Below are 17,126 nucleotides of genomic sequence, written 5' to 3'. Positions count from 1 at the left end.
GGAAAGTTCTCTTTTTCTGAGGCACAGTCTCATTCTGTAGTCCAAGCTGTCTTCAAGCTCATGTCAATTCCTAATGCCCCAGCCTCCCAAGTGCTGGATAGATGTGTGCTACGAACCACACAGAGTGATAGTTATTTTTCATGATCTGAAACCTCAAACTACATAGGAAGGGTCTGGAGGAATTATTAGGACAGACACATGTTGCGGATGACTGTGGAGCACAGTTGAAAACCAGCACGGCGGGAGGGAAGCCAGTGTGACAGGCAGCTTGTTCACATGATGAACCATATGACAGCATCTCTCTGTAGGCCCGGTGTGTTCTCCTCCACTGCTGGCCTGCCACCCAGCATGACAGCTGTTGCTGCACACAGCCTTCTGCCTTCTAGAAAGTCAGTTGTTCCTTAACACACAGCTGAGCTGAGTTTGTGAGTAGCTGCCAGACAGGATTTCCTCGGGTCATTCCATTCTTAGTAAAGTTGGGTCCACAGAGCAGGAACTGCATTGTACTTGTGCCATTGTGTTCGACTTGTTGTTGTCTGGGGAGAAACTGGAGTTCCTCAGGAGAGTGTTCTAGGATCACGGTGGTTTGATTCCAGTTATTCCGCACATTCAGCTCCAGAGCTGAACTACGTGCAAAGCCTGAACAGGGGGTTTGTGTCATCCTCTTTTGAGAAGCGTTGGATCGTTGACAAGCTCTGGGGAGGAGGGTGATGGAGGTCCAGGGCACTGCTATGTGACAGAACACAGGGTATTGGGAGGAAACAGTGAGGGGGTCTAGAAGTCATGAAGAGCTGAAGGAGAGCAGGTGGAAGATGGCTAGAGGCTTCCTGGGGTGCCACGGGAAAGTGGGGATCAACTAGGACACATTTGCAGTAAGAGAGGGAAATTGCCTCTCAGCCCGTGAGTTCTACGCACAGCACGATAGCTCTTGGAGTCTGCGTTGCCTAAAGTATGGGTTGGTAGGTCCAGAACTACTGTATGTTCTCCTGATGGGCCGTGTTGGTATAATGTAAAAAGATAATGAACAAAGCTGTCCCATACCCCAGTCATCCTGTTCTTTCTGAGTGAATCATGGCAGGCTCAGGGGGAACCACTGCCCAGGTATGAGAAGCCGCTAGCCCGCATGGAGGGCCTGTCTTGCCAGCAGTGAACTGTCAACAATCAGGTGCTCAGACCCTTGGCACAGGTTCAAACGGACTAGTTACTCACACTGAGTGAAGGTGGTCCTCAATCTCGTAACTCAGCGCCCCAGTTCCTCTTCTGTGGCTGTGCAGGGACTCCATGACCAAATAGAACGAGCCTACTGGGGGCTTGCTTACAGTTGCAGGGGGTTGGAGTCTGGGACCATCGCGGTGGAAGCAAGCATCAAGCAGGCAGGCATGGTGCCGACACAGTAGCTGAGAGCTCATATTTAATCTGCAAGTAGGAGGTAGGGCGAGAGAGAGAGAGAAAGAGTGAGAGAGAGAGAGAGAGAGAGAAAATGGTGTAGGCTTCTGCAGCCTCAAAGCTACCCCACTGACATCTCTCCTAATCATTCCGAAAGCTCCACCAGCTAGGGTCCAGGCATTCAACTCTATGAGCTTATGGAGCCATTCCCGTTCAGACCACCACACTCAGTAAGGGTGAGATACGAAGCAAAGAATTATGGGTGAACGTAATAAGTGTGTCATGCTCACACAGTTCCTCCCCCAGATGGCCTAGGAGAGAGACTGAGTCTTGCTTGTGATGGTCAATCTGTATTTCACCACAGGAAGTCCCAGGAGTGCTTGTCCAGGCGAAGGTACTGCGGATCTGATCTCAGGTTCTTAAGCTTTTCACGGGAAACGTTGTATTAGACTAAGCCACTTCTCTAATCTCATGTGTGAGCTCTGTGTGTACGTGCGCAGTATCTGTGTCTGTGTGTATGTGTTTGTAGCGCATATGCACGTTGTTGAGGGTGAGTGTGCATGTGTGTGAAGAGGCCAGAGGGTGTCAGATGTCCCGATTGATCACTTTCCGCTTTATTCCTCCTGTTTCTCACTGAACTCAGAGCTGGACTGGCAGCCACAAGCTTTTCTGACCTTGTCCCTGCTACCCTCAATCTCATAGTGCTGCGTTAGCATGTGTATGACCATACTGAACTTACTACATAAATGCTAGGAGTTTTAACTCAGGCCCTCCTTCAGCAAGGGTTCGAACCCACTTTTCTATGCTTTATCAAGTGTGAACTTTTTTTTGTTTTGTTTTCGAGACAGGGTTTCTTTGTAACAGAGTGCCTGCCTCTGCCTCTGGAGAGCTGTGAACTTCTTGTAGGAGCATGAAGTAAAGAATTCTCTTTAAAGAAGTGAGGCACCATGGTGCATGCCTCTAGTCCCAGCTACTTCGGAGGATGAGGCAGGCCAGGCCAGTCTGGCATCACAGTGAGAACCCAAGAGTCCACTTCAAAGAAATAAAACATCCCAGAATGAAGGTACAGTGGGAGCTGCACCTTTGCTGTTGAACGCAGTGCCGCCGCCGAAGATCTTGGCAGATGGAGCTGGGAAGGCAAGGAGGGGGTTTCTGTGGAAGAGAGTTGTTCCCAAACTTTGTAGGGTGTGAGAGGCCCCACCAACCAAAACTGCTTTTAGAAGCTGGGTGTGGTGGTCCATGCCTTTAATCCCAGCACTCGGGGGCAGAGGCAGCCGGATCTCTGTGGGTTTGAGGCCAGCCTAGTCTATAAAGCAAGTCCAGGTTACACAGAGAAACCCCGTGTCTCAAAAACAAAAACCCCAACAACAACAACAACAAAGCAAGCAAACAAGCAAACAAAAAACTGCTTCTCGAAAGTTGATTGCTAAGACCCACTCCCGAAGAACCTCTGTTGGGCAGTTGACCCCCCCTCCACCCTCCCCCAACCCCCCCCCCCCACACACTGCCCTCCTGCTGGTGACTGATGCAGATGGCCCAGGTGTCACCTTGAGAAGTGAGGTTAGTTGCTGCCTGTCTCAGCAGCTACTTTGCATAGCAAGGAGGGGATGCTTGTTTCTATGTAAGCCTTCTAACGCAGCCGGAGGGTCAGTTTTAGATCAGGGCAGAATGCTAGTTAGGAGCAGCGGGGACAGACCCTTCCCATCCTCAGAGGGGCTTGTGGTACCCATTGACTGCCTCCATCTTTTATCCGTGGGCAATATTGTCCCTGCAAATATGAGTTTTCTTTTCTTAAGGTCCTTGCCAAGTACGGTGAGTGACTTCTCTCAGAGGACAGGGAAACTCAGTGTGTCCTGAGTGTACAACGTCTTGGGGTCTCTTTTGCTGCCACTGGTTTGGCTGCTTATTCAAGATTATCACTGTCTGGTGCCTTCTTCCTGACTCTTTGCTCTAATTGATGCTTCTGTCAAAGTGGGGCCTGCCATTGCCTAGCAGGAATCTTTGCCTGACCTTCCTCCTGTCTGCCCTTGGCTTCCCTCATCCCTTCCTGCCATGCCAAGCTGCTGTTGTACAGTGTGGCTGGATTAGGTGACAGTGACTGTCAGAGTCTCTCTTTTTAAAAACAGGCCTCCCTGTAGCCCTGGCTGTCCTGGACTTGTTTTGTAGACGAGGCTGGCCTCAAACTCACAAAGATCTGCCTGCCTTGGCCTCCCAGGCATGGGTGACCGAGCCTGCCTGCCTGTCAGAGTCTTACTGGAAGCAAAGAACTTTCTGTTTATAAGATACAAAATGCTTCAGCTGGGGAGGTGGCTTAGGACACTTACTGCTCTTGCTGAAGACTCTGTTTTTTTTTTTTTTGACCCAGGTTTAGTCAGTACCTACATGGTGTTTCAGAACTACCTGTAACTCCAGTTCCAGGGGATCCAGTGTCCTCCTCTGACTTCCTATGGTATCTACATGTAGACGTAATTAAGTAATTACATTATTAAAGATAAAGTAAAAATGAAATGTGATATATAAAATAAAAGATTCTGTGTGAGTTCTTCCATGTACCAGTCCACAACAGTCTGAAAAAAACCCTTTATAGAGCCTGTGCCCTCCTCAGCCTGGGACTGGCCCAGACATCTGTTGTTCTTGGCCTTTGACATGTTGTGCTATTAGAGGAGTCAGGGATGGCTCCAGATTGGCCCGTAGCTGTTCAAGTTGGAAGTCCAAGTGGCTCCTGGGCAGTCGTTTTTTGGAGGGCTCCTGTGCTGCTGGAACCTGGTGGTGCAGTGGTGCTGGCCTCTTGTGTGGAGAGATGTGGAAACAAGCTGATATGAACGTGCCAGCCGGTATCTGCTAGCTTGTCTCGTTGGGCAGTCCAGATGGCAACAGAGTCTCGAAGTCTCTGATCCGCTCTGTCCGAAGGTGGCCTGCTGACAGCTTGAAGTATAGTGCCCCGGGTAATTGGCTTCCTCATTTAGTAATTTGTCTGCTTTCTTTCCCCTTCCTCTGCTTCCTCTCTTGTAAACTGATAGCCTCCTGCCCCTTCAGTAGACTGACATTGCCGGTCCCCTGAGCAGAGGCCACAGGGCGGGGTGCCAGAACCCAGGTGAAGGGTCATTTGGAAAATGCACACAGAAAAACACTCTCTGCCCTTTGGTGATTCCTCTACTGGCTTGTGGAGGCTTTTAGCTTCTCACTGACATTTCCCTGTCTCGAGTCATAGTCCCTCAAACTCACTACTTATTTTTCTTTCTCCTTTTTCTCTGCCTATTTTTTTCACCTCCCTCTTTTTTTTACCCGTTCCCATTCTGTCCCCTATGCTTTTGCAACTGACCTAGTTAAGAGTCAATTCGAAAAAGGAAATTATACATTTGTTCAGGTTAAGCTACCCTTTTCTCTCTTTTTTCCCCCTTTTTTTCATGTAACTATTTTTTTTTTCTCTCCAAGGAAGCAAAATAAATTAAAACCACACATTTCTGGTTCATTCTGGCACCTTCCTCCTCTCAAATGTGTTTGTCTTTAGGTGTCGGAAGTCCCAGGACCCAACATCTCTGCTTCATTGAAAATACAGATACACCACTCAAAAACTCAGCGCTTGGAGCTGGAAAGTGACGTCTGTTTTCACTTAATAAGTCATTTTGTTTTCCAGGTGGAATACAGATTATTCTTGGACAAACTTAGGAGCAGGCCTGCGCCTGCTGCTGGCACGGTTAGGTCAAACGTCTGAGCCTGCAGTCCATCTAAAAGGGTGGTATCAGTGTCCACCCATTCTTTGGTGCTGTTTCCAGATGCTGGGCCATCCTGACAGCATGGGTAGAGGAGGGGCTCTGCCTCTACCTCTTGGTAGGTCAACTGGTGACCTCTCTCACGTACTTACTGCTCCTTATCCCATCCCAAGGTGGTGCCCCCTAACAGGAGGCCATAGCTGGTGTCCACTTCTCTTTCTTATTTCTTGTTTTTATTTATTTTTTTTTTTGTTTTTGTTTTTTGCATTTGTTTTTCTAGTTTTAGGATTTACAAGGGCTGCAGATTCCACTTGGCTTGAGTGAGTTCAGGCAGTCTCTGAAAGCAGGTATCTGAGTTCAGATCCTAGCTCCGTCAAACCTTAGACAAATTCTTCACCCCTTTGGAACACCAGCTCCCTCGCAGGCTTCATATGAAGCTTCAGCTCTTGTTCATAGCCACATCCCAACATCTGAGGTGTTCAGTAAACACATCCCAGGAATGAATGCCGTAGCCAAGAGCAAGGACTTTGTACTGGGTTCAAACCCCCATCTGCCTACGTGTGCCCAGGCCAGTCACTTCTCTTTTAGTGGCCAGTTTCTAGGGAGAAAGCAGGTAAGATTTGCATCAGTTTCCTAGGCTGGCACGGTTGCTGTCATCACAGCAACTGATTCTTTAAAGTCAGGGTGCTGAGAGTCATAGCCATGCTGGAGGCTCTAGGGAGAAGTCTCCTCATCTCTATAGGGTGGCGGCTCCAGGCAGCCATCAGCCTGTGGAAGCTTCCTTCCGTTCTCTGTCTTGATCTTTACATAGCCCCTCTTCTAGCCTGTAAAACACGTGTCACTGGATTTAAGACATGATTCATTAAGATAATGTCAGTTCAAGACCCTTAACCTAATTATAGCTGCAAAGACCTCTTTTCTAAATAGGTCCCGGGAATTAAGCTGCACCCGTATCTTCTTAGGTCCTGTTGTAGTACCTGAGAATTACTTGAGTCAAATGTTTGCGATAACAGTTAGTAAGAGGGAACTAAGTGTTTTCCTGTACATTGCAGAAACCCTATTATAAAATTGGAGATAGAAGTGTATAAATAGAATGGTGTCTGATGCACACAAAGTAAGAGCTCAGGAAGTTCACTTGCTGGTCAACTTAGCAAACCAGTGTGGAGGGCCTACTGTGTGCCGGGTGCTTGGTCTAAGTGCAGGGGATGCAGCATAATAAATAATCCATACTAAAAAATGAAATGTGAGAGAGAAAGAGCACACAGAGAAAAGGCTTTCCCTTGACTGTGCCTACGCCCTGGCATTTTACTAACTGTTCTCAGCATCAGCACTGCAGCCAACCCTGTGGATGCCACCCTTGTAGTACTAGGGTGCCCCAACATGACACTGAAGAATAAGCTCCCCTGTGGAAGAGGCTACAGAAATCAGACCAAGGCTAAGACTAAGTTTCTTGCTTGTGGTTTCAGAAGCATAAAAGATCAATTTTAGTTTTAGCAAAGCCAAGTTCAAAGGTTTGTGGTTTGGTTTTCTAGGGAGCCTTTTTGCTTTTCTAATTTGTTGGGATCTGGTAGAGGAATGAGGGACATCAATCTTGTCTGAAACTTCAGTCAGTTCTTGTGTTTTTGGTTGTGTCCAGGCTGCTGGCCCAGATCAGGCAGAGCTACTGGGGCTGGGGCCCAGAACCCTGTGGGCAGTGGGCCATAGTGAGCAGTAACCTCAGAGAGTGGCACTGCTGATCCCCGTTACCATGGCGGCAGCAGACTGTCCTGAGAGACCCTGAGAATGAAGAGAATGGAAGGAAATTGCTGGGGTCCTCAGAAGAAAGACAAGGAACTGAAGCACGTCTCTCTGGGGTCTGTGGACATTGTTTTGACCCCACTATTAGCTTGTACATGTTGGCAAGGGACATCGGTTGGCAGGAACTGCCCTGCCTGTGGCATGACCTTCAGAGAAGAAAGACTGGATCCTGCAGATTGGGGACTTTTCCTGGCTGGAAGCTGAATGAGAAACCCTGTCTTAGGCGGCAGCCTGTGTTCAGCCATAGCATCGAAGGCCTGTCTTATCTTCTAGTGCCGTGCACATCTGTGGAGTATGTCCAGATGGGACACAGTGACCTGGAAACTCAGAGCTCAGTTTGGGAAGAGACTGTATAGAAAGTAAACACATGCGATAAATAAATAAAGCAAAGGACAGGAAGGAATGGTTTGAAAAAGTTACCAGGAAAACCATGGGTGAGGGCAGGTTCAGAAATTTTGCTGCTCCTGGGGCCCTCAGTGCTGACATCACTCAAATTGCTCAATAAAGACCTCCAAGTGGGGCAGTTGCTTTTGGAGGCTGCCCAGTGCGCCCCCAGCTACCAGACAGAAGAGCTCTGACCTACTTTCTTTCTTTCTTTTTGAAAAGAAAGTTTTGCTGCGTGCTGTGGGGCCTCGAACAAGGCAATGAACTCAAAGAAGTGGGATTTTTGTATGTGTGGTTTTTTTTTTTTCCGCACTATTTAATATGTCAGATTCCACGTGTTCCTTATGGAGTTGAGCCAGGCTCCACAGGGCCTGCATGGAGACAGTACCAAACAGTCAGTATGGGACTGGAGGCTGCTTCCTTCCTTTCGTCCTCTCCACTCATGTCTTGAAGGACTCCGATTCTCTGCTTAGGCCTCTGCCCTTCCGCAATAGAGATAGGCGGTATCTTTTAATCTAATTAGAGGCTGACTCCAGACTCGGACCAAGGCTTGTGGTACGTTGCTGAAAAACGTTGCTTTCCTTTGCATCTAGAATGATACCCAGACACTGCTGCAGTCAGCATCTTACCACACCAGGTTTTTGCTGACTTCTCTGTCCTCATCCACCAATACCCATCTTTTTCTGTTCTAGCCATCTGTACGCACTTTCTCATCAGGTTTCCCCTCATTCTACCCTAAGTCTCTGTGCAGGGTCCTTTTCTTTGCCTTAGAAACTCTACCTCCAGTCTCATATGCTGACTAGTTCTCTGATTTGCATTCATGGGATAAACCTATGCCACCATGATGTCCAAAATGGCCTATCCCACTGGTCACCACTGGGCAGGCCCTCTGCTTCATTGCTTTGAATCACTTGTCACTGTTGGAAGTCATCAGATTCATTAATCTGTTCAATGAACCTTTCCCTGGAGTTCTAGGTCTGTCTTTTTTTTCTTCTTATTTATTTAAATCAATGAGTTAATTAATTTGAAGGCAGAGCCTCATATAGTCCATGTTGGCCTCAAAGTCAGCATGTAGCTGAAGCTGTCCTTGAACTCTTGGTCTCCATGCCTCTGCTTCTAGAGTGCTTGACCTGTCGATATGCACCCTTATTCCCAGTTCATATGGTGCTAGGGGAACCCAGGGCTTCCTGAAGACTAAGTAAGCTCTCCACCAAATTAGCCATGTCCCCAGCCCTGCTTCTGTTATTTTAGGCAGCATCTTATGCATCCCATGCTAGCCTCAAATTCACTCTGTATCCAAGGGTGATCGCCAACTCTGACCTTCTGGCCTCTACTTCTCAAATATTGGGATTGCAGGCATGTACACTGTGCCTGGGCTGCGCCTGTCATTCTTGTTCATTTGCGAATGACTACTTACCAAGAGAGTGGGCTTTCTAAAAGTTGCCCAGGGAAAGAGAGACTGAAAATCTCTAAAGAGTAACGTCCCCTTAACCTACTGAACCTGACTGATATTCTTCACAGAGCAGGCTTGGCTAGTGGCTCACTTGATAGAATCTGGTGATCACTGTGCTGAGATGAGGTATACCTAAGTTTTCCAGAAGAAGAGAGGCTCATGTTGACCAAACTGCTTTTGGCCTATAACTTCAAGGAAAGGGACCCTTTGTCAACTTGACCCACAAACGCATAACTATTAAATCATAACCTTTCCTTTTTTGTTCAATTCCAAGATCTTATGTTAGTTTCAATATCACATGTTCCATCATGTAAAAGTCCCATACTGTTTAAAAATCCAAACACTTTAAAAGCTCAGTCTCTTTAAAATATCCGAAGTCTTTCAACTGTGGGCTCCTGGAAAAATCCAGAATAAGTTACATACTTTGTACTTCCAAGAGCCCCAGGGCACAATTACAATCAGATCAAAGCAAAACCAAAATCCAACTGTGTAAAAATCCCAGTGTCCAAAATCTGGGATTCATGACCTTCTGGGTTCCAAAGGGCTTGGGCAGTCCCACTTCTCTGGCTCTGTCATTCACAGAACACACAGCGTGTCCAGTATTCTCTACTCACAGCTGCTGTTGTCCTTGGCAGCCATCTTACAGACCTGGCGTCTCCAGTGTCCTGGAGTTCCCACTACAACTGGGGCTGGACCTCTCCAGGCTTCACCAGGCTCAGCTGTGGACTTGAGATGTGGAAGAGTCTCCCACACAATACTGGTTTGGCTGCACGAAAACTGTAGAATTGAAGAGCAGCTAAGTCTTGGCACTGTGAATGGCCCGGAGAGGCCATTAGTTAAGGTGTGGCCTTAGTTGCCGTGGAGACTCCCAAGTGCTGGGATCAAAGGCATGTGCCACCACCATCCAGCCAAATGGGCTGTTCTAAGGTATTACAAAGTATCTCATAGTGTTTCATGTTAATTATTGTCTGAATCTCTTTGGGTTTTTATTTTATTTTATTTTATTTTTTTAAGATAGAAAATAACTTTATTTGTTCTAAGGAGTAGGCCAGAGTCTCCTCAGAACTTCTGAAACTGCTTCTTGGTGCCAGCAGCCTTGGTGACCTTGAGGACGTTGAATCTCATCGTCTTGCTCAAAGGCCTACACTCTCCCACGGTGACAATGTCGCCGATTTGCACATCCCTGAAGCAGGGGGACAGATGCACAGACATGTTCTTGTGGTGCTTCTCAAAGCGATTGTACTTCCAGGTGTAGTGGAGATAGTCCCAGCAGATGACAGTGGTCCTCTGCATCTTCATCTTGATCACCACACCAGACAGGATTCAGCCTCGGATGGAGACATTACCAGTGAAGGGGCATTTCTTGCCTATGTAGGTGCCCCCGATGACCTCCTTGGGCATCTTGAAGCCTAGACTGATGTTCTTGTAGTAGCGAGGGAGTTTTTCCTTGCCGGTTTCTCCCACCAAAACACGCTTCTTGTTTTGAAAGATTGTAGGCTGCTTTTGGTAAGCACGCTCAGTCTGAATGTCCGCCATCTTCCCGGCAGCCTGCAAAAAAAAGCTCTTTGGGCTTTTTGGTGCTGTTTTCTTGACACATTTATTTTTTATATTATTATTATTGTTATTATTATTATCATGGTTTTTAGAGACTGGGTTTCTCTATGTATTCTTGGCTATCCTGGAACTTGCTCTTTTGACCAGGCTGGCCCCCACAGAGCTCCATCTGCCTCTGCCTTCTGAGCGCTGGAATTAAAGGTGTGGGCTGCCACCACCTGCTCTTGACACATTTAGATAGGAAAAAAAAAAAATGTAATCATATCTCCTATCTACTAAAAACAATTTCAAATAGCCCATTTTCTGTGAAGTTGACAGCCCCTCAGTTTGCTGAACACAACTAAATATTCTTTCTCCTGTTCTGCTTTAGCCAAATCCTTCAGGACTTAGCCCTTGCCAAAGTCTTATTTCTCTTCTGCTTCAGATTTTTTTGAAAAGACTAACTTCCCCACTTCTTCCTGCATGTCTCGGTGTGGAGCATGTGCACAGACACCAGATTCCAGCTTGAGTGAGGCAGAGCCCCGGTGCCCGCTGGGCATGTAGCAACCAGGGTAAGTGTGGAGGGACCACAGGAGTCCATAAACTTTATTCCAAACTGGTCCATTAAGGCTCAGAAAAGCTGTCTTGGGTGATGGAGGCTCACCTGCATGTGTCCCTTTTACTTAGTGGCAAGAGACCCAGAGAGCAGCTTGGCGTGGATTTTATACCCGAGGGCTGTATGAGTCACTGGCATAGAGCATTAGAGCACATCCTGTTTCTAGGCTGGAACAAGGCCCAGGCTGTACCAGCCAGCTCCTTATCACAGGATGGTACATTCCCAGCAGTGCCTACAGCTACTGTGAGAACTGCAGACGAGACAGAGTGGTCAGTCCAAGTTTACCTAGAGCACTGTCCTGCACACTGCGAAGAGGTCGTATCAGGCTCACCAGACCCAGGAACAGTTTGTGCTTGATATTTTCCAGTTGTAAAATGTTCCTACCGACACCAAAATACCTCTTATTCTCACTGTTTGGTTGAAAGTCTTGTCATGGTCACTTCTGAGCCTTAGACGTGAAGCATCATAGTTAAAGCCCTTCCCTTCTTCCCCAAAAGAAATCTGCGACTGGGTAACATCTGTGCGCATGCAGTTCTGTACACGCTATTAATCCGTAGAGTATAAGATGCTCCTTTTACTTTAACAGCTTAGTAGATGGCATTAGTGTGTACATGCGCCTTCCTTCCATCCTTTCCTCTCTCTATTTTACCTTCCCTCCCTCTCTCTCTCCCTCCCACTCTCTTTCTCTCTCCCTCCCTAAACAGGGTCTCTAGCCAGCTAACCCTTGAACTCGCTGTGTATCAGAAGATGATCTTGAACGCCTGATCTTCCTGTTTCCACTTCCTGAGTGTTGGATTAGAGGCGTAGCCTACCATGACCCCTTCATGCAGTAGTGGGGGTCAAGCCCAGGACATCCTGCAGGCTGGCCAAGCACTCTGTGTGGTGAGCTGCACTCAAGCTCTGCTTACACTTCTGAAGCATGCTTTGACTTCATGCTCTGCAGATTTAGCTCTGCAGATTAAGACGCTGTTCTTTAAACCAATTCAGTGTACAAATAGTACCAGTAAGAACAACAGAAACAATACAGAACTGTTTTCTTTTCTCCCCATAATTCTGAGAACGTAATGTTATAAAGCTTAAAATATTTTTTAGATATAACTGATAAATATATCTCATTTTTAAAATGCTTGCATTTGCTAGATTATTAGTAAAATTAAGCTCCTTTTCATTTGCACTGGCGTTTTCAATAAGTTACTGCTAGATGCAGTTTCCTCGTGTCGGTGTTTGGTTGTATATTTCCTGCTGACTGTAGTTCTAAAGGAGCCAGGGATAGAAGCATAACAGTCTTCCTGTACCTCACCTGGTGGCTTGTCTTCTTTATTTCAAGATATTTCACAAAGAGATTTTCATGTTGAGCTAAGTGGGTGGCGCAAGCCTGTAATCCCAGCATAGGCATAGGCAGGCAGATCTCTTTGAGTTCGAGGCCAGCCTGGTCTACATGCAAATCCAGGACAGCCACGGCTATATAGAGAAACCCTGTTTCAAGAAAACGAAAATAAAACAAACAAAAAAAATTTCATGTTGCCAAATTAATACACTGTTCCTTTATACATTTTCCTTTTTATGTTTTTTTATTTGTTTTTAGTTTTGTTTGTTTTGTTTTTGAGACTTGTGGTTCTGGGTGACTTGGAACTCACTAGGTAGGACCTCCCTCTACTGAGTACAGGGATTAAAGGTGTATACCACCATACCTGGTGCTTTCATTTTGTTTCCTGGTGCTGGGGACACTAGGTAAGCAGTCTTCTGTGGAGTTAGACCCCTCCATACCCCTTTCTTAGACATTTTTTTTTAATTAAAAATTGAGTCAAGATCTCATTAAGCTGTCTAAACTGGCCTTGAGTTCAAGCAAGCTTTGAACTTTTGACTGTATCTCAGCCTCCTGAGGAGCTGGAATTGGAGGATCCATACAACTAGGCCTGATTTACACTGTATTTCTTGTCGTTAGTTTAAAAGGCTCTTTCCTAGAACCTTATTAATAGTTCCCTTTCAGGCTGGGGTTAGTGGCTCATGCCTTTAATCCCAGAGTTCAGGAGGCAGAGGCAGGTAGGTCTCTGTGAGTTTAAGGCCAGCCTGGTCTGCAAAGGGAGTCTAGAACAAAGAAACCCTGTCTTGAAAAACAAACAAAAAACTCCCTTTCTTCCAGAGGAAATGGATGGTTGAGTTTTCATAGGTAAAATTTTCAGTAATGGAGAATGAAAAGCATTTTTTGTGTAGGATATAGTAGAGTTAAGGTTTTTTTTTTGTTTGTTTGTTTTTTGTTTTTCTTACATGGAAAATAAAGGCCTAGCTCTGGCTCAGATCTTGTTTCTGTTCTGTGCCACCTCTCTCTGCTTGTTCTTTGCCAGTGCTTTCCCAGGGAGGTCTAGAGAGCCTGTGCATCAGGCCCCTTCTTAGACTCCTGTACCCTGACTTCTCTACACTTTGGCCTAGGCATCCTTTCAGGTTTTAGAGGCTGGAAGTGTGGTTTTCTCGGACTTGCTATGTTTGCACATGGAAAGGCCAGAGTGGAGGAGCTGCCATTTCAAATGGTTAAGATGCCAGAGAAGAGCCTGGAGAGGTGGCTTAGTTAATAAGGAGCCACCTGAACAAACATTAAGACAGCCCCAGCATCCATGGAAAACGCCATGTACCTGATGGCTGTGGTAGTGCACACCTTTAATCCCAACAACACTCAACAGGCTATGAGTTCAAGGCCAGCCTGGTATATAGTGAGTTCCAGGACAGCCGGAACTACAGAATGAGACTCTGTCCAAAACCTAAACAAACAAACAAACAAACAACCCAGCAAAAACAAAAACAAAAATGGCCAGGCACAGTGGTATGCACAGTAAGGCCAGCTCTGGGGAAGTGGAGACAGATAGATCCATAGGGCTTGCCAGCAGCCAGTGCAGTCCAGTCGATGCGCTCCAGGGCCAGCAAGATCCCATCTCAAAAAATAAGATTGAGAGCAGTTGAGGAAAGCACTCAACACCAAGCCTCCCCCAACAAGCACGCACAGATGCAGGCACTCAAGCACGAAGGGACCAAAAAACCAGAAAAGGAACACTACTCTGTACAAGAGAGCACAAACTTTGCTTCCCTGAGGGCAGGGTAGAAATCTTGATGAATGCGCACATGCTGACCTGGTTTATTTCTTTTCTTTTTTTTTTTTTTAACTAGTAAACGTGCTCTTTTCTCCTTTATGTTTTGAAGTATCATATTGGGTTAATATTGTGATGCTTCTGCCTGCTGGAACAGTACCCTAGATCATGCAACACACAAGAAAGTAACTGTTCTCATTGTTGCTTTATCACTGGGAAAATTCTAGACCCTAACCTGAGAACAATGGGGAGTCTGGCCTTTAAATAAGTTATTCTTCATGTCATGTCTGGAAACCAGTGTCTCAGCTCTCAAAGCTTTCAGATGGGAAATAGGATCTTTTTAGGATCTTTTTTTTTTTTTTTTTTTTTTTTTTTTTTTTGACGACGCTTGAACCTAAGGCCTTGCAATGCTAAGCCAGTGTTGTAACTCTAACTTACGTTTCAGGCCTGGTCCGTGGATTGGGAGGATGGCCCATTCTTTAACTAGGTTTCAAAAGAAATTTAAATGTCTAATTTTTGCCTTTGTTTAGAGTACTGTTAGTTCACCTAAATAAGGCAGAGGGCCAAAGTGTGACTATTGTGGCCTGATAAGGCCAGTTTCTGGGGAAGCATTTGGCAGCCTGAGGAAAAGGGCCAGCTTTCTAACAGGCACACCTCCCTCCGACTTATCTCTTGGGAAACGCTTTCCTGTGTATTTGCCTGGTGCTGACAAACCCGAGTCCACCTCCCTGGCCACAGATAAAGGAGAGCTGTTCATTATTAACCTCTTGGACTTTGCACGGACACCTGCTTAGGCAATTCAGCTGTCCCTGGTAGCCGGAAGCTGCTGGAGGTGTGGACTCTCTTCACATCCGGAACATAGATACTGAGGCCAGTTTGGGTCACTTGTGCATACGGTTTCCCAGTGCTGAGGAAGATCTTAAAGTGGTTGTGGTCCTATTAGCTACAGTGGGATATCCAGAGTGGTCCTTGAGTACACAAATGGAAAGCCAGGGGCATTAGTGATCTTAACAAAGCCTGGAAGATGCAAGTGCCTTTGGCTATGGTCTGCGTTTATTATCTTGAAAATGTGTTCAGTGTTATTGGAAGCAGAGACTACTTAAATTTAGGTATGAGTGATAAGTTTAAGAGATAGGAAGGTTCCTTTGTAGTTTATCATTGAAAGGATCAACGTTCCTCTCATCCAGAGGAAATGCCCTCATTAAGTAGGGCTTCTGCTGTATATACAAAGGGTTAAATTTTTACACAGTTATTAAATGCAGACTCACAAGGTGCCTGTATAGCATCAGATAACAGTGAGTTTTGGTTCTTGCTGATCATGGCATAGCTCACAAGCCTTTTTCAGTGTTAAAGACAGTGAGTTGCATCCATTTCTCCATTTTAGGGACACAAGAAATAAGATAAAAAGGAGGTGAGAGTGGGCGGCTGTGTGTAGACCCAACTGTGCCCACACAGCACGGAGAAGGTCTCCTGTTAGTATACAGACATGTCCTGGTATCCCTGATATTATCCCAAAGGTGCTTCCTCTCTCTTGGCCCCCTCAGCCGCTGTGGACATTCTTCCCCAGTCACAGTAAAACTTCAAAATGGTCTCTTATCTTTCTGCTGTCATGACCTTTAACACCATTCCACACCAAGGCAAGATGCTGACCATCCCTCACAGGTATGCCTGCCTGGTGCAGACTGATAGCCGGTCCTTTGTGTTACTGTCCTTAAACTCACACCAGCACCCAGCACTGCTCCTCCTGCTGGGGTTTTCCTTCCTAGTTCGATGGGTCCTCTTTGCCTTTTCTTTTGTTGAGCTCTTCTTGGCTCTAAGATTTTACAAAATCTCCTGCTTGTCTTTCTGTTTCTGGGTTACTTCACTCAGGATGATCTCTTCTAGTTCCATCCATTTGCCTGCAAATTTCATGATTTTCTTGTTTTTAATAGCTGAGTAGTATTCCATTGTGTAGATGTACCACAATTTCTGTATCCATTCCTCTGTTGAGGGACATCTAAGTTGTTGATGTGGCCTTGCCAGGCCATGGAGGAAGAGGATCCAAGCAGTCCTGATGAGGCTTAACAAGCTATGGGCAAATGGCAATAGTGGAGAACTGCCACTTTCAGTGGACTAGGGGAAGGGGATGAGGGGAAGAGCGAGGGAGGGTGGGACTGGGGAAATTGAGGGAGGGGCTTCAGTCATGATATATACTGAATAAATTGTGAAGAAAAAAAAAGATTTTGCAAAATCTAAAACTGTGCTCCTGATGCCACCTCTCTTCATCTCCACTTTCCTGGGTGGAGCCCTTTCCTTTTCTCTTCCTTTCCTCTAACAACAAAACAATAATAATATCAATAATAATTAGTAGTAGTATTTGCTACACCGGCAACCAAATGTAGGGCCTCGGGCATGAGGGTTGGTGTCTACCATTGAGTCCTAATTTTATCAACTAAACTTCTAAAACTTCTCTGTTGTCACTGTATGTAAAGAGCCCACGCAGAGTCTTTAGGTGGATTTGGCCGAGTTCTTGATGGTTTGTCTTTAACATCTAACCAGCGTCTCAAACTTAGTATTGTTCAGTGTATCCCACCCCAACTGCCTGAATCTTTCGGAGTTTATTGAGAGAGGAAATGTGTGCTTTCCCCCTCCCCAGGAATTTATTAAACTCCCCTTTCTTTCACTCATCACATCTAGTCCCTTAGTAGATCCTGTTAATTTGACCTTCACACTCACATCTAATCCCTGTTTACTTCTCTCTGTCTCCCCCTCCTTTGTACCAGCCATGCAGCCAACTCTTTTTTGGCACGTTATTATGGCTTCATGATTGATTTCTTTGCTACAGCCATTGACCGCTGATAACATTTATTAGCCCCACAGCCAAAATGATCTCTGTAAGAACTATGTAAACGCTTGTCAATCTCCCCTCTACAGAAAGGGATGACTCATTTCCAGCAATATTAAACGAATTCTGCTCACATCAGCTCACACAGATAACAGCTACAGACTCAGGGTCAACGGAGATATATCAACAAGAGTTGGCAGACATGATTGGAAGGGAGTATATGTTTACAAAACTAGATACATCAAAGTGGAAGTGTTCAAAAGTCTCTGTAATGCTCTACAAGATTGTTGCAGCTCTCTGAGTTGTGTATGTATGAGACAGTCTCCATGTAGGCCAGAGT

At 46.0% G+C, this 17,126-nt stretch overlaps 1 pseudogene; it reads right to left on the bottom strand.

Annotated features, from left to right (window-relative positions):
• Positions 1–9,337: 9,337 nt before the first annotated feature.
• Positions 9,338–10,467, bottom strand: LOC110559290 (small ribosomal subunit protein uS17-like; annotated as a pseudogene).
• Positions 10,468–17,126: the final 6,659 nt, after the last annotated feature.

Source organism: Meriones unguiculatus, chromosome 2 (genome assembly GCF_030254825.1).
Source record: "Meriones unguiculatus strain TT.TT164.6M chromosome 2, Bangor_MerUng_6.1, whole genome shotgun sequence".
NCBI classification, from domain to species: Eukaryota; Metazoa; Chordata; class Mammalia; order Rodentia; family Muridae; genus Meriones; species Meriones unguiculatus.
This window is presented reverse-complemented; position numbering and strand designations above follow the sequence as displayed.